The sequence below is a fragment of the Salvelinus sp. IW2-2015 genome, linkage group LG18 (assembly GCF_002910315.2).
Source record: "Salvelinus sp. IW2-2015 linkage group LG18, ASM291031v2, whole genome shotgun sequence".
NCBI classification, from domain to species: domain Eukaryota; kingdom Metazoa; phylum Chordata; class Actinopteri; order Salmoniformes; family Salmonidae; genus Salvelinus; species Salvelinus sp. IW2-2015.
This window is the reverse complement of record NC_036858.1, coordinates 27,102,618-27,117,432: the sequence shown is the minus strand read 5'-3', so window position 1 is coordinate 27,117,432 and position 14,815 is coordinate 27,102,618.

The following is a 14,815-nucleotide window of genomic DNA, read 5'->3' as shown; positions in this document are numbered from 1 at the left end:
ACCTTGCCTGACATAAAATAATGCCTTTGAATAATGGGAAATAATACCTGATGAATTAATTTACGCGATAGCATCTAGGGTAAGTAGCTTAAATGCCATCTTAAATTACATGCAGGCATTGGGAAAACTTTCAACTTGTCTCATTTGCATAAGAGGAGCACTGAGTGTAGCCTTGCTTCTCAGAGAGGCCGGCACAATCCCAGAGAAGGCTAATTGATGAAATATTTTTAATAAATTATAAATCACATAATTAGTGAGCAGAAAACATTATCCACAATCTTTTTTTCTCCATGACAGACTGTATCCCTCTCTATTGTTTGGTCATACTTAAATGTACTGCCAACAATTAAGCGATTGCTCATTAGCACCCAGKTGTGGCACTGGTCCACATACTGTATCACAAGGAGTGCATCATTGTGTGCCAATCATCATAAATGGTTCTGTTTGTCACCTCTTTTGCTGTGTGACCTCTGGCAGGTGAAAATAKTCCTTTCAAAAGTGGTTTATACAGTATGCGCAACAAATCACWTTTWAAAAAAYWAATAGACTTCATAAAAGCATACCAGTGTAKAAAGAGTTGCGTTATTGTGTTTGGACAGTGTTTCAGACATATACGCAGGATAAATTGGTCCCTAAGGTAATAATAGCAAAATATAATATGGCTAGTATGGCTAKAATCTTTTCAAACAATCGAGTCAAACCATTTAACTATGGCACAGCTTGATTGTGTGAAAAGACTACAAGTTGATACCATTCTTGATAGGGATTGTCATACTAGGTCACCAAATCCCAATGTAAAGCACACTGCACAAAATTTGTATTCCTGAAATAGATTACTAATAACTTCCTTGTTTTCAGTTAACACATTTACAGTGTTCTACTAAATAGCATTAGTGTTGTAATGAAATAACCCATGCAAAGTTTACACAAAATAATACATCAAAGGCTTCACCTTTAAAACCTCATTTATTTTCCCAATAAAATTATTAGCGCAACAACTTGTTCCATTTTCATTCAATTTTTTATGTGAGAGATTACATTGTCAGAAAATTACTCCCTACAGTCATTTTAATTGGCTAAATTGAGGGAATGTCAATTTAAATTGGAAATAAAACATGTTCGGCTGACTGATATCATCTCTTTAATTTTGGTCATTGAAAATGTTGTCATTAAAATGCGTTATTGATAGAAAAAACACCTATGGCAACAATGTTTCTGAACATTCATTCAACTAGGAAATCACTGTAACGGGGTTAGCAACAGGAATGTCACTCAGGTGTCCATCTTGAAATGACAAAACCTGCTACAGTGTATTGATGCCCAAAAGTATTGTCCCACTCGCCGAAGACGTCAGTTCAACGTCTAGTTTGGATTTAGATGTTATTGAGTTGTCAACTTACATGAATTGAATGTGAAATTCACAAACAMTTCAGCAATGTCATTGGTTTAGGTTTTAAGTTGGGTGAAAAAAAGACAAATTCCCCAAATTTCTTTACATTGAGGACTTTTGCAAATCCAATCAGTTTCCATGTTGATTCAAAATCACGACATTGAATTTTTGATGATGTGGATACAATGTACTGCATATCTTTATCTTTCAGGGATCCCCAGCATTGTCAGCGACATCCTTTGTTCAGCATAACATTCATTCTTTCTCAACTGGGGATTCGTATAGTAGCTGTTAGTTAGATCCCTTGTTGTCGTTTGAATGGAGACAGAACCTCAGAACCAGCATCATCATTTTCTTATTAGGTGTTTAGTTTTCTTGAGCCTGAGGTTTGCTTTTGATTCTTTGACGGATTTTATTTTATTTTTGTTTAAAAGTTCCCTCTGTTAATTTTGCTCATCTGCAGCAAAGTGCTCAGGTAAACTCCACCATAGCTCAGGGAGAGAGAACCCCCCCNGCGATTGCTCATTAGCACCCAGCTGTGGCACTGGTCCACATACTGTATCACAAGGAGTGCATCATTGTGTGCCAATCATCATAAATGGTTCTGTTCGTCACCTCTTTTGCTGTGTGACCTCTGGCAGGTGAAAATACTCCTTTCAAAAGTGGATTATACAGTATGTGCAACAAGTCACTTTAAGACTTCATAGAGGCATACGAGTGTAAAAAGAGTTGGGTAGTTGTTTGGAAAGTGGTTCAGAAATATATCCAGAATCAATTGGGCCTTGTCGTAATACTAACAAAACAAAACAAAACATGTCTAGTATGGCTGGAATCTTTTCACACAATCAAGTTGAACCTTACCAAACGGGCTGATTTTACAGCTTGGCTAGGCTTCATAGTGTGAAAAGAGTAGAAGTTGGTACCAGTCTTGATAGTGATTATCATACATCGGTCACCAAATCACAATGTAAAGCACACAGCACTGAAATTGTATTCCTGCAATAGATAACTGGAAACAAGGTAATTATTAGTAAACACATTTACAATGTTCTACTAAATAGCATAAGTGTTATAATGAAATAACTCCTGCCCAGTTTACACCAAATATAACATCGAAGGCTTCACCCTATTCCTTTAAACCTAATTTATTTTCCCAATGAAAGTATTGGTACAATAACTTGTTCCATTTTCATGTCATTTTAATGTCTGAGGTGACATTCTGTTTGAAAATTACTCTCTACAGTCATTTTAATTGACTAAAATGAGGGAGGGAATGTCAATTTAGAGAGTGGAAATAAAAAATGCTCAGCTGACTGATATCCTCTTTTTAATTTTGGTCAGTGGAAATGTTCATGTCATTCAAATGCCTTACTGATGGAAGAAGCAGCTGTGACAACAATGCTTCTGAGTCTAGGCGTCCTCTTCGTTTTAAACTAGGAAATCACAAACAGTTTATGGGGTTGGGAGCCAGAATGTCACTCAGGTGTGTCCATCTTGAAAATGGCAAAACCTGCTGAAGTGTATTGATGTTCAAAAGTATTGTTCCACTGGGAAAATATTTCAGTGATACGTTTAGTTTTGATTTACATTTGATTGAGTTGTCAACTAACATTAATTCAATGTGAAATCAACAGAAATTTGAGCCACGTCATTGGATTTAGGTTTAAATTACTTTATGTTGACTTTTGCAAATCCAATCAGTTTCCACGTTAATTCAATGTCATGACATTATTTATGATTTCGAAATGGATTCAACCAGTTTGTGCCCAGTGGGGTACCAATTGTTACTGTATTATCCCTATGGTATGGTATAATAGCAGCATCCTCAAATGCCTTTCCCTGAGCATTTCCTATTTATAAATTCAAGTTTTCTATTTGCCATTTGCTATTCTCAAGTTTTTCTTTTGAAGTCCATCCACAAAAGGCAGCCATTCATTCTGTACTCAGAGATGGCCAGTTTGGTCAGAGTTTAGGGATCCTACATTTCCCCATTACAACTCGTATGTGTAACAAATGTTAAACATGTACTATATGTCTTTAGTGATCAACAACAGATCCACAATTGATCCCCGACATTGTTATAGCAACATCCTTTGTTCAGAAAAATGAATTATTTCTCTACTGGGGATTCATATTGTAGCTGTTAGATCCATTGTTGTCGTTTTGAATGGAAACAGAACCTCAGAAGTAGTATCATAGTTTTCAAATGTTTTGTCGTTGGGGACACTTTCAGGTGTTTTTTTGTTTTTTTGTTGCTTGTGATCCATTGAAGGATTATTTTGCTTGTGATCCCTCTGCAAATTTTTTTCACCTGTAGCAAAGTGCTCAGGTAAGCTCTCCATCATAGCACAGGGAGACAGAGGGGGAAAAAGCCCCCCAGATTGTGAAAATCTTCTGCCTTTAGAGGAAGAGAGGGAGAGGAATGCCTTGCCTTCCTCATTACACTGCTGTCATTTACTCTTCATCCCCCGTACTCTTTAGTGGCATTAAGACGGGATGTAAATTTGACAGTTAACGCTGTTAGAAAATGGCTGGTTCAAGAAGGGCAGGAATTAGAGATGGGCATTAGGCACTGATAAGCTCTTTTCCTCTGCCGCGGCGGCGGCTGCTTAACATTCATGGGAAAGTCATCATCAAACAACGTTATCGCAGCTCTGTTGACGGCTGAGGAACATCATCACTATGATAATTTTTTTTTATAGCTGTGAGCCAAAAAAAAGCACTCTTTTATTTCAGCGGTTTGTTAATGAGATAGGAGCTTGTTGGTATGGGCGATGCAAACTTGCCACTCTCCAGTGTTTGTTTGAGTCCCCCCACCCCTTGTCCCCCATCCCCACTCTCCCAAATTCCCCCTCTTCCCCCTCTGTGCTGTTTAATGTTGCAGGGGGACATTTTTTATGTACTCCAATAGAAGTGTTCTGTGTACGTTGCTGAAGGAGGGCCTTTATGTGTACCTTACAGATAAGTTGCTCAAAGAACGAAAACATAGTGATATCAACAAACACTCTCTCTAAGCAGCAAGGTGCCTTGGCGTGTGGCACCTGTCAATCACTTARTAGCATACGGTCACGGGTGCAAGGAGGGGTTGAACTATAAGATATCATTGGTTGACCTATAGATATTTTAGTTGTGGTATATTTCTGGTATGACCATCATAAAGCTTCATTCCCATGTCCTTCAGCAACAAAAGGTTATTATGATCTCTCTTTAAATGGTAAAATTGTATTTTTGATCGTTTAGTGCCTACTTAATTTGACTGATGGTGGAATTGAGGAGTATGGTTTAAGTTGTCTGAAATGCATCTAAGAGATATAGGAAAGCATCAAGGACAAAAATAAAGGTTAAATGTGTAACCCTAGTTCCAGAAAAGCCTATTAACTTTCATACATTTGTACCGCCCGGTACCAGGTTAASTTCTGAGGAGTTTTGTGAAGCTTGKTCAAACCATTCAGACTGTACAGAAATTTATTCCAAAAAAAAGGTCACACGACGAGGGAACCAATATCAGACTAGTCCAGTGAAAATTGTGGGCATCTTAGAGCAGGACGGACGACGCGTTCMTGAGAGTCTCAGCTTTTTAGAACGGGGTCCAAATAGTTTCTAGCAGTTTGGACATTACATACATTTTCATGAGAACAACTGTTTCCGGGATGTGTCCTGGTCTCCCAAACAGCATTGTCCCTCTGCCGCATTCCACCGCACAGCCGAACAGCCGACACCGGCGGATGCAGTGGATTGAGACGCAGCCAATGCAAACATTGGAAGTCTCTAGGTTTAACTGACGGATTTTGATGAATAAAACAGTGATTAATTATGCTAACTCCACGTGGGTGRGGACATCAACTCCAGGGGGTTGGACCCTGCATTGGGTTGGACCTTGCATTGGACCTTGTATTTTGCACTATAATGGCCCGGAGTAGAGATTTCTACAGCTTTGGAAACCATTACAAGTTGAGCAATGTATGAAGTGTGGTCGCTGCCAGCACAAAGCAGCTCTGTTTTGGATGGGGATGCATACACTGTGGACTGTAGATACCCAAAATCAGATATTGGATTTATTACTTAGCTTTTGTTTGTTGAWTGGCTTAGCAGATATTTTATKTTTTGAGATCCCTACCAAGGGAGCCTACCAAYGATATCTAACTTGCATTAATTTGTTTTAAAACTTGTGTGGACTGGACTGAAAATTGTGATATGCCATCCATTCATTGTCGTTTCAGACATAACAGCAAATCGCCCTAGTATATATTATATATTTCACTGTTTGGAACTTTGCAACATCTCTTGCTTTGAACTCAGACTAACAGAGCTGTTATAGCCTAACTGAATATCCTGCTGGGTAGAGTTGTTTGTTTTTATATCCATCCCCATGAGCTGTTAATTTCCCAGCATAAGGTCCTTCTTTGCTTTCAAAGTAAATGTAGTTCCTCATGGCCTCGAAGTCCTAGGGCACAAACAGGTGCGTTTGTGAATTCTCTGTTGTTTTTTTGCGCTTCTCCGCTTATACCTTTATTGAACAGAGAAAAGGCAACTTTGTAAATAAATTGGTGTTTATTTCTTACCAGTTTGTACCCTAGGCATATTTCATAAGGYTAACCTTGAATGCACCCATGACAAAAGTAGGCTYCAATACATATAAATATTGCCATTCATTTTCTGAGAATTAAATGTGATACATGGTGTTTATGTCTCATTGCGTGCCTGGCAGACATCATAATCACAACACACGGTGTCCCCCTCCAGAGTGTAAAGAACCTTGACGTGATCRTGGACAACACCCCTGTCTTTCTCTGCAAACATCAAAGCAGTGACMCGACCCTGCAGGTTCATGCTCTAAAACAGGCGTAGAGTACGACCTTTCCTCACACAGGAAGCGGCGCAGGTCCTAATCCAGGCACTTGTCAGCTCCCGTCTAGACTACTGCAACTCTCTGTTGGCTGGGCTCCCCGCTTGTGCCATCTAACCCCTGCAACTTATCCAGAATGCTGCAGACGTCCTGGAGTTCAACCTTCCTAAGTTTCCCATGTCARCCCGCTCCTCCGCACACTCCACTGGCTTCCAGTCGAAGCTCGCATCATCTTCAAGACCCTAGTGCTTGCCTACGGAGCAGAAAAGGGAACTGCCCTTCCTTAGCTTCAGGCTATGTTCGAACCCGACATCCCAACCCGAGCACTCCTTTCCGCCATCTCTGGTCTTTTGGCCCTCCTACCCTTACGGGAGGGCAGCTCCCACTCAACCCAGTCAAAGCTCTTCTCTGTCCTGGCACCCCAATGGRTGTACAAGCTTCCCCTAAAGCCTGGAGAGCGGAGTCACTCCCTGCCCATTTTTCAAAACGTCCAAAACTGTTCAAAGAGGTAGGTTACAGTATCTTAAATACTGTAACTCTGCCCCACCCCCCACCACCAAACATTTTAAATAAATAACTACAAGCACTGACTTTGCTGAAAAATACTTTGTGGAGGGAAAATGTACTTACYATACGATTGTTATGTGAAGTCTAAGCCTTATAAGTTGTTTGTTTAAAGTGGGTCTAGTTGACCTTTTCTGAGTACATTTATTACATTGAATTACTGTTATTCTACAGTACCAGTATGCTTCAGTAGAATTTTGAGCCCATTACTTAGTAATCACATTGTAAAATCCTCTGTGCCTTTCATCCATCCCACACCCTGCTGCTGTATTTGTGATCCCTCCTTCTCGCTCTCTCCCCTGTTCACTCTCTCGGTTTCCCTTGCGTTGGTGTTTCAATTCTGAGGGAATGAATGGATTACTCTTACTGAAATAGCTGTAACTATGATTTGAGGTCAACAGCAAATCCATTTAGAAAAAAACATACAAGTAACCCCACTTTTCTCTCCCATCCACGGTGACCTGTTTTTCAACAGTTCCTCATCATGTGGAGCTGAGCCAAGAGCTTAGTGCCCCCATTGTTGGGAGGTAATCTGTAACACTATTTCTTCCCTAATATATTTACATTATTGTATTAAACTAAAATAAGCACCCTATGCGAGTGAGAGCTGGAGTGTTGTTGAATGATTACCTAGAGGACTGACAACAAACAGATGTCAAATGGAAGGGGAAGCGATGGGTCATGGCGGAAACATACTGTGATGCGATTCCTCACATTCTGGATTCTAGTAAAAGGCTTAGTTTTGTGACTGCACAATAATGTGTCTCAACCTTTTCATCAAAAGCATGCTAGAATGCTTTAATTAACTTATAACAAAGCTACAACTTTTTCTTGGGAGGAGAGGCTATTATCTTATGCTAATTATGGGTACCTAATGAGTAAATGTAGAAAGCATGTGATATTATGACCTAATCGCATGTGTTCTTGAAAATGGTTGACCATAGATCAATAACAGATGAGGTCAATAGGACAGAATGGGGTATTTATGGATTTATTCCCATTTTACATTTTAAATAATAATTTGAAATAAGCAGATAAGGGATAGAAATGTTTGTGAAAATGTCCTTAGTTTAGGATTGGATTCTAGAAATTGTCTCCCTGCATACTGAATATGATGAGGGGTGCCTACATTAAGACTTCATAACTCATTCATAACACATTCCCAAGCAGTGGATCATTCTTATCTCAACAACTAATATATTGGTCATGTCACAGTAATGGCCCTTATCAACTAGCTACAATTATGAGCTGCTGCTTATGAATGTGTTATGGATGTATTATGAAGTCCTTATGTAGGCTACCATTCAAAGTGTTACCATTTTTTCTAGGTTATTTATTTGTCATGGCTGAATTATGATCATTTACAAGCACTACTTTCTAAATAAAAGGCTCTGAATTTGCGGCAGTTCTTGTGATGCACGGGTTCACAACTTATTAATTTGTAATTAGCAGGTAATACTACTTAATTGAAACTGATACTGTTTTAATAGTTTTTAAGAGTACAGTTTCAACAGAAACAAATCCACTCATTCAACACAATAAAACTGGTTGCATGAAAGAAATAAAGTGAAAAAGGAAAGAGCATTGAAGCTAACGAAGTGCATTACACACATATTAAAGTCATTTTCTCTCTGCCTCCCAGAATTGGCCAAAACACTTTTAAGTTTCCATTGTACTCCCAGGTATGTAGGTTTTTTTGCTAGTTAACTTTGAAGTAGCTCAAAAACGCATATAGGTAGAGAGGGGATGGCATCAAATAATCAGCAACTTCAAAAAGCATGCTGCCACTTAGCTCTCCCTAAGCTAATGTCCTCGAGACATTCCCGAATGGAAATGATTCAAACTCATTTAGTGGCAGCAAATTGGTCTAAGTTCAATCAGAAAACAGACTGGCGCTGAACAAGAAGTACAGCGTAATTACACTTGTTTGTCAAATGAAAATTTCATTTGGGCAGAAATGAAACCTTCCAGCAACTTATTTTAAGGTGAGCTTCTAGTTGTTTTATCAGCTAAATGCAGTAAAATCCATAATCATATGGTGATAATGAAAATGGAGCCAATGTTAACATTCAGGCTTCCATTACCCCGGGCACATGGCGATAAAAATTAAGTACCATAGTCCTCTGCCAGGCACGTTGACACCCAGGCTGGTCTTTAGCCTCTTAGATGCGTTTTTGCATTTTAAAAACGTTATCAAAGCACTGTTTCCATGTGGAAAATGTCAACGTAAAATGCACTGAAGGCAAATTGGGATTTCATTAATTGCAAAATTATTGCTTTCGACTGATGTATTACTATGCTTGTTAAGAGCTCGAGACTGGAACGCTCTTCGTCTGTCTGCTGTGCAGTCTCACCTCCTCTTGTTCATTGTCATTTTCTGAAAGTTACATCTACTTTCTGACCAAAATGGAAAGTAGTAGTTGTACTAAAGGGTAAGTGAAGGCAATATCTGAATATCTAAAACATTCATTTCCAACATAATAGCATTATCTGTGTCTTATGTGGATCTAAATGATGCCATACAGAGTACAGAGACAAATGATGGACGAAAGAGGAAAGACGATGGACACATGATCAGACACTATTCTCCGTTTGTTTTGAATGTCGTTAGCAACCTACTGTTGGAGTGTATTGGTCGAAACCAGTCACTTACAGCCTGAGCTACAACACACCATAATGGTTGGTCCTAGATTAACCAATGTTATCATACAAAGAGGTGACCTCCCATGGTCTAGTTGGTAATGATCCATATGTTTCACTAGAAACATAGACTGTATACAGAGAGCGCCTATCAGTCAGACCAAGAGTATTGAGCTGCAACTACAACACAGCTTTAGAGAGGCCCCTGTGTGCAGGTATCAGAGAGTCCAGAGTGTAGGTATCAGCTGACTGATACACCTTCCCTTACAGAGCTTGTGTTTATTGATTTACCTCTTAATCCTCCGTATCTCAATGTTGTCAGTGATATAGGAGTGAAGGAATCAATGGGTTGACTGATCAAATCCGACAGATTTATCAACAGAAAATAAAGACTAAAATTAAGTAAAWTTTTTTTCACTTACTTGGTTTGAATGACACACTGACTCTTGGGGGATTCAAACCACGACCCAGGCTTGGAAGCCGCATTTATATTTGATTTGTTCTTCTCTTCTCACCTCAGGTGTGCTATTTACCATACACGAAGCACAATTGCAAAAGTCATATGCTGCATAGAATATCAACTAAAGGGAACTACTGTCCCTGTACTTCGCCATGCAGGAAAGGGGCACATTACGTACAAACAGACGCACAAGTGTTACACCATACAGGCCAGAGTATTAGTCTTACTACTATATACCTTTCATAACAGTTTAATATGTAAAGACAAATAATGCCGTTTTTTTATTTAGTAATTATTTGATCATTTCCAAACCTAGGTAGTGGAATGCGTTCAAATAATTTGTGCAATGACGGTCTGCAATAAAGCTTTTGGAGGTGGTTATCAATTAAAATGTCTCCATTTAGACATCGCTTTAATATCAAGGCAGATTGTTGCCTGGTAACCTGTGTCAGTCATACTGACATTATTCAAATTAAACTAAACCTACAGTATTGTCACACGGCTCATCTCGATTAATCACATCATGACTTGGATTTGTAATGACGTTTTATGCTAACCTATTTCAATATACATTGGCCTTGAATCGCAGCAGAGCTGCATACGGGTATACACATATGTCTTGCATAGATGAGATTGAGAGCAACTGCAAATGTATTTGCAGTGGAGCTCTGACCTCTTGTGAACCATCCAGGTAGTGCACTAGTGACTAGTATGCTACTTAATCGAGAAATGCAGAACAAATTATGAATCATCTTTGCCACGGAAAATAATCCAAATGTAGGCACATTTTTCTGTATATAGAGTTTCTGTGAATGCAAAGTATGATAGACTACATTTCACTCTACTTGGCAAGATTATTTAATGCATGTTTAACCCACTACCCATGTAAAACATTGAAGTCACTGTTGGACTTAATATTATGTGCAATTGGACAGTATGAGTTTGCTGTTTGAGTTTGCTGTTTGGTCATATTTGATCAAATGTATGTAAAATGTAAAATGTTACATTTTCTATTTATAATCCAGCATTGAGAGCTGAGATTCTGTTTCATGAGAGCTCTACAGTAGGACTACACACAATACCATTATTCAAAAACCATTACATGTTGCAGACAACTACAGTATATTCTGTATGGGGATAATCAATGATTGAAAAGTATACTGCATGCCGTAGACGGTTTTAATATCTCACCTCTGTGGTGCCGTTGGCTAGTTATACATAGTCACTTGTCAATCTATTACTCCTTGACATCATTGAATTAGATACTGGATTAAGTAAAAAATAAGGCCAAGTATAGTTCAGCTTCATGGCCACGAGTACAAACTCCTTAAGAATGAGCAGAGTAATACATTGAACCATACTCCTGCCACAGGTGGCACCTTGCTAAACCTCTTCATTATTTACCCTATCAATAAAAATATACTGTACCTCCGATATACCACATTGTCAAGGATTGCACAAAATGTCAGTATCTATACGGAATATAGCACTAATTTGTGTTGCCGTGAACTTAGTACCTTTTGGGGATCTGTACATAGGATACTGACATCTTTCTATATTTAGATGTGCTCTAAGAACAATATAAACGCTCTTACATTGACGATGAGGCCACTCTGCAAACGTTCTATTCAAAATAAAACATCTAGACATCTCTAACTAGACATGCACGCGGCTCAATATAAGTAAATGAAGCAAGAAGGATCTGCTGGACAGCATGATTACTGTAGGCCAAAGCTGACATCCAAATGGAATGTCTTATCATGTCCAAGTGATTCCAGCAGAGCAGAAATGGTAGATGACAGCAAAATGATCTTTAAATAGTATTTTAAGATGGTGATCAATATCATCAATATTGCCTATTTAGATCATCCAGATTAGGCTAACTGGTCCTTTAAATGTTTCATAAATTATACACTGAACAGAAATATAAGTGTTGGTCCCATATTTCACGAGCTGAAATAAAAAGATCCCTGAAATGTTCCATACGCACAAAAAAACATCTTTCTCAACTTTAAAAAAATCCTTGTTAGTGAGCATTTCTCCTTTGGCAAGATAATCCATCCACCTGACAGGCATGACATATAAAGAAGGTGATTAAACAGCAAGATCATTGCACAGGTGCACCTTGTGCTGGGGAGCAATAAAAGGCCACTTGAAAATGTGCAGTTTTGTCACACAACACAACGCAACAAATATCTCAAGTTTTGAGGGAGCATGCAACTGGCATGCTAACTGCAGGAATTTGTTTCCAGAGAATTTCATGTTAATTTCTCTACCAATGTCGTTTTAGAAAATTTGGCAGTACGTCCAACCGGCCTCACAACGTGTATGGCGTCGGGTGGCAGAGTGGTTTGCTGATGTCGACATTGTGAACAGAGTGACCCATGGTGGCGGTGGGGTTATGGTATGGGCAGGCATAAGCTATGGACAATAAACACAATAGCATTTTATCGATGGCAATTTGAATGCATAGAGATACCATGATTAGATCCTGAGGCCCATCGTCATACCATTCTTCCACTGCCATCACCTCATGTTTCAGCATGATAATGCACAGCCCCATATTGCAAGGATCTGTACACAATTCCTGGAAGCTGAAAATGTCCCAGTTCTTCCATGTCCTGCTTACTCACCAGACATGTCACCTATTGAGCATGTTTTGGGATGCTCTGGATCGACGTGTATGATAGCGTGTTCCAGTTCCCGCCACTATCCAGCAACTTTGCACAGCCATTGAAGAGGAGTGGGACAACATTCCCTAGACCACAATCAACAGCCTAATCAACTCTATGCGAAAGAGATGTGTCGCGCTGCGTTACGAAAATGCTGTTCCCACCAGATACTGACTGGTTTTCTGATCCACGTCGCTACCTTTTTTTTCAGATATCTGTGAGTGTGACCAACAGATGCATATCTTTATTCCCAGTCATGTGAAATCCATAGACTAGGGCCTAACAAATGTATTTCAGTTGACTGATTTCCTTATATGAACTGTAACTCAGTCAAATATTTTAAATTATTACATGTTGCGTTTATATTTTTGTTCAGTATATTTCCTCAGCGATAATCTCTTTAAAACGTCATTGTATTATCAATGTTACTGACTTGCAGCTTGTAGCAGCTCTAACCTGTAGAAAGTGGAGGAAACTGCAAAAGAAAGCAATACAAAAAAAAAAAAAAAGAATGTAGACATTGGTTTTCATTATTTTTCTGCTGTTTATAAAACTAAAATATACAATATAAGAAGTAACAATCTGTCATAAGTTTGGCTACTGGCAATAACAGACCATCTCAGTGCCCTTGTTAGTGTCCGCCCTCAGATTTGAAGGTTGGGGGTTCAATCCCCAGTCAAGTCATACCAAAGACTAAAAAGGGACCCGATGCCTCTCTGCTTGGCACTCAGCATTAAGGAAATGGATTGGGAGTAAGGCTCTGCGATAAACTAGTATCCTGTTCAGTGGGTGTACTTGTATATCAAACTGTCTCACACTACAGAAACAGGAGACAGGCTCCTGGGCTGTTCTGGATTGGACAAGATTACTTACTGTCAATGGCACCACTCATTCTTTCTAGTAAAACAGGTCGTTTTTAGAAGGACGACTTAAAGGGATGGTTCACTTTTTCTTTAGGTTTTAGTTTATTTTCATAGGGGTGTTGTCATTTCCTACAAACTGGTTTTCAACAGGCTAGGTAATGCACGGATAAGCTAATGCGTGAACTATCCCTTTATGACATCAAATCTAGCTAATTATAACATTGCAAAGTGGCTTGTCTAAAACGTAAGATTACAACAACAGTCAAACGATAGCAGTTTAGGAACCACCCCCGTATAATTTGACAATGGCCAATTGAAATAGGACCCTTCAATGGCACACTTATCTTTGTATTGTTCTGCCAATGACGACCTCAACCTAATATCTAAAAACCCATGAATAGGATTTGTTGTTGTCTCTTCTGAGTAAGCCTGCATCGAACGTCCTTGTTGAGGGAAATGTCAATCCTATTTTCCTCCTTGCTAGTCAATGCAACGCTTGTTTAAATGATAATTGGAATCTTATCCTGCTGTTTGCTCATCATTTCCCTTGTGTGGGCTTTCTCGACCTGAACTCCATTTAAGTTGTTAATAACATTTTAGAATAGTTCCAATTCAGGTAAGCAGAATCTGATTACCTTGATGGATTGGAAAATGTATGTCTGACATAGGTTTATTTGATTTATTTCTGAGCTACAAATGGAGCAGTTTTATCAAGGGAAACAAACATTGCTCAGGTACTCAGGCACAACATACGATATATTCTACCTCAAAGTATGAAAACACTGGGGGAATATTGGAGTGACATACAGTACTTATACTTGTTTTGTCATTTGTGCCACTGTGTTGTATCTAATGATTTCTGGAAATCCAGACAATACAGTATATAAGTAATATGTCGCTGCATATGACATATTGCTAATGTGTCAGTTTTGGTGACATATACATGTAGGTTACAATGATAAAATGTCACAACTTTGAAATGTTCTAATGAGACCATATTGGGAAATCCTCAGTCCCAAGTGCAGTACTGATGCTCAAACTTGAAAAACTTGTTGAAGAGTGTATTATTAATGGGCACAAAAAACATGCAGTGTGATGATCCAAATGTAAGTACCAATTAAAATAATTGCAAATATGTTCTCATATTTTGTACAGTAACCTCTGAGGGCAAAACAGAGCTCAAGCACAGAAGTACATTTCCCGAAGATGTATTTGTGTGGCCTAATGTGAGTGTGGAAATAAAATCACCTGAATATATTTTCATTAGGTACAAGACTCCATGTGCAGGGTCTAAAACTATTCTCAAACTGTTTTAGATTTCCTTCCATAAGCATCTCATTCTGTCTGAGGGACATCTTGCCACAACTGCTGGCCAGCTGT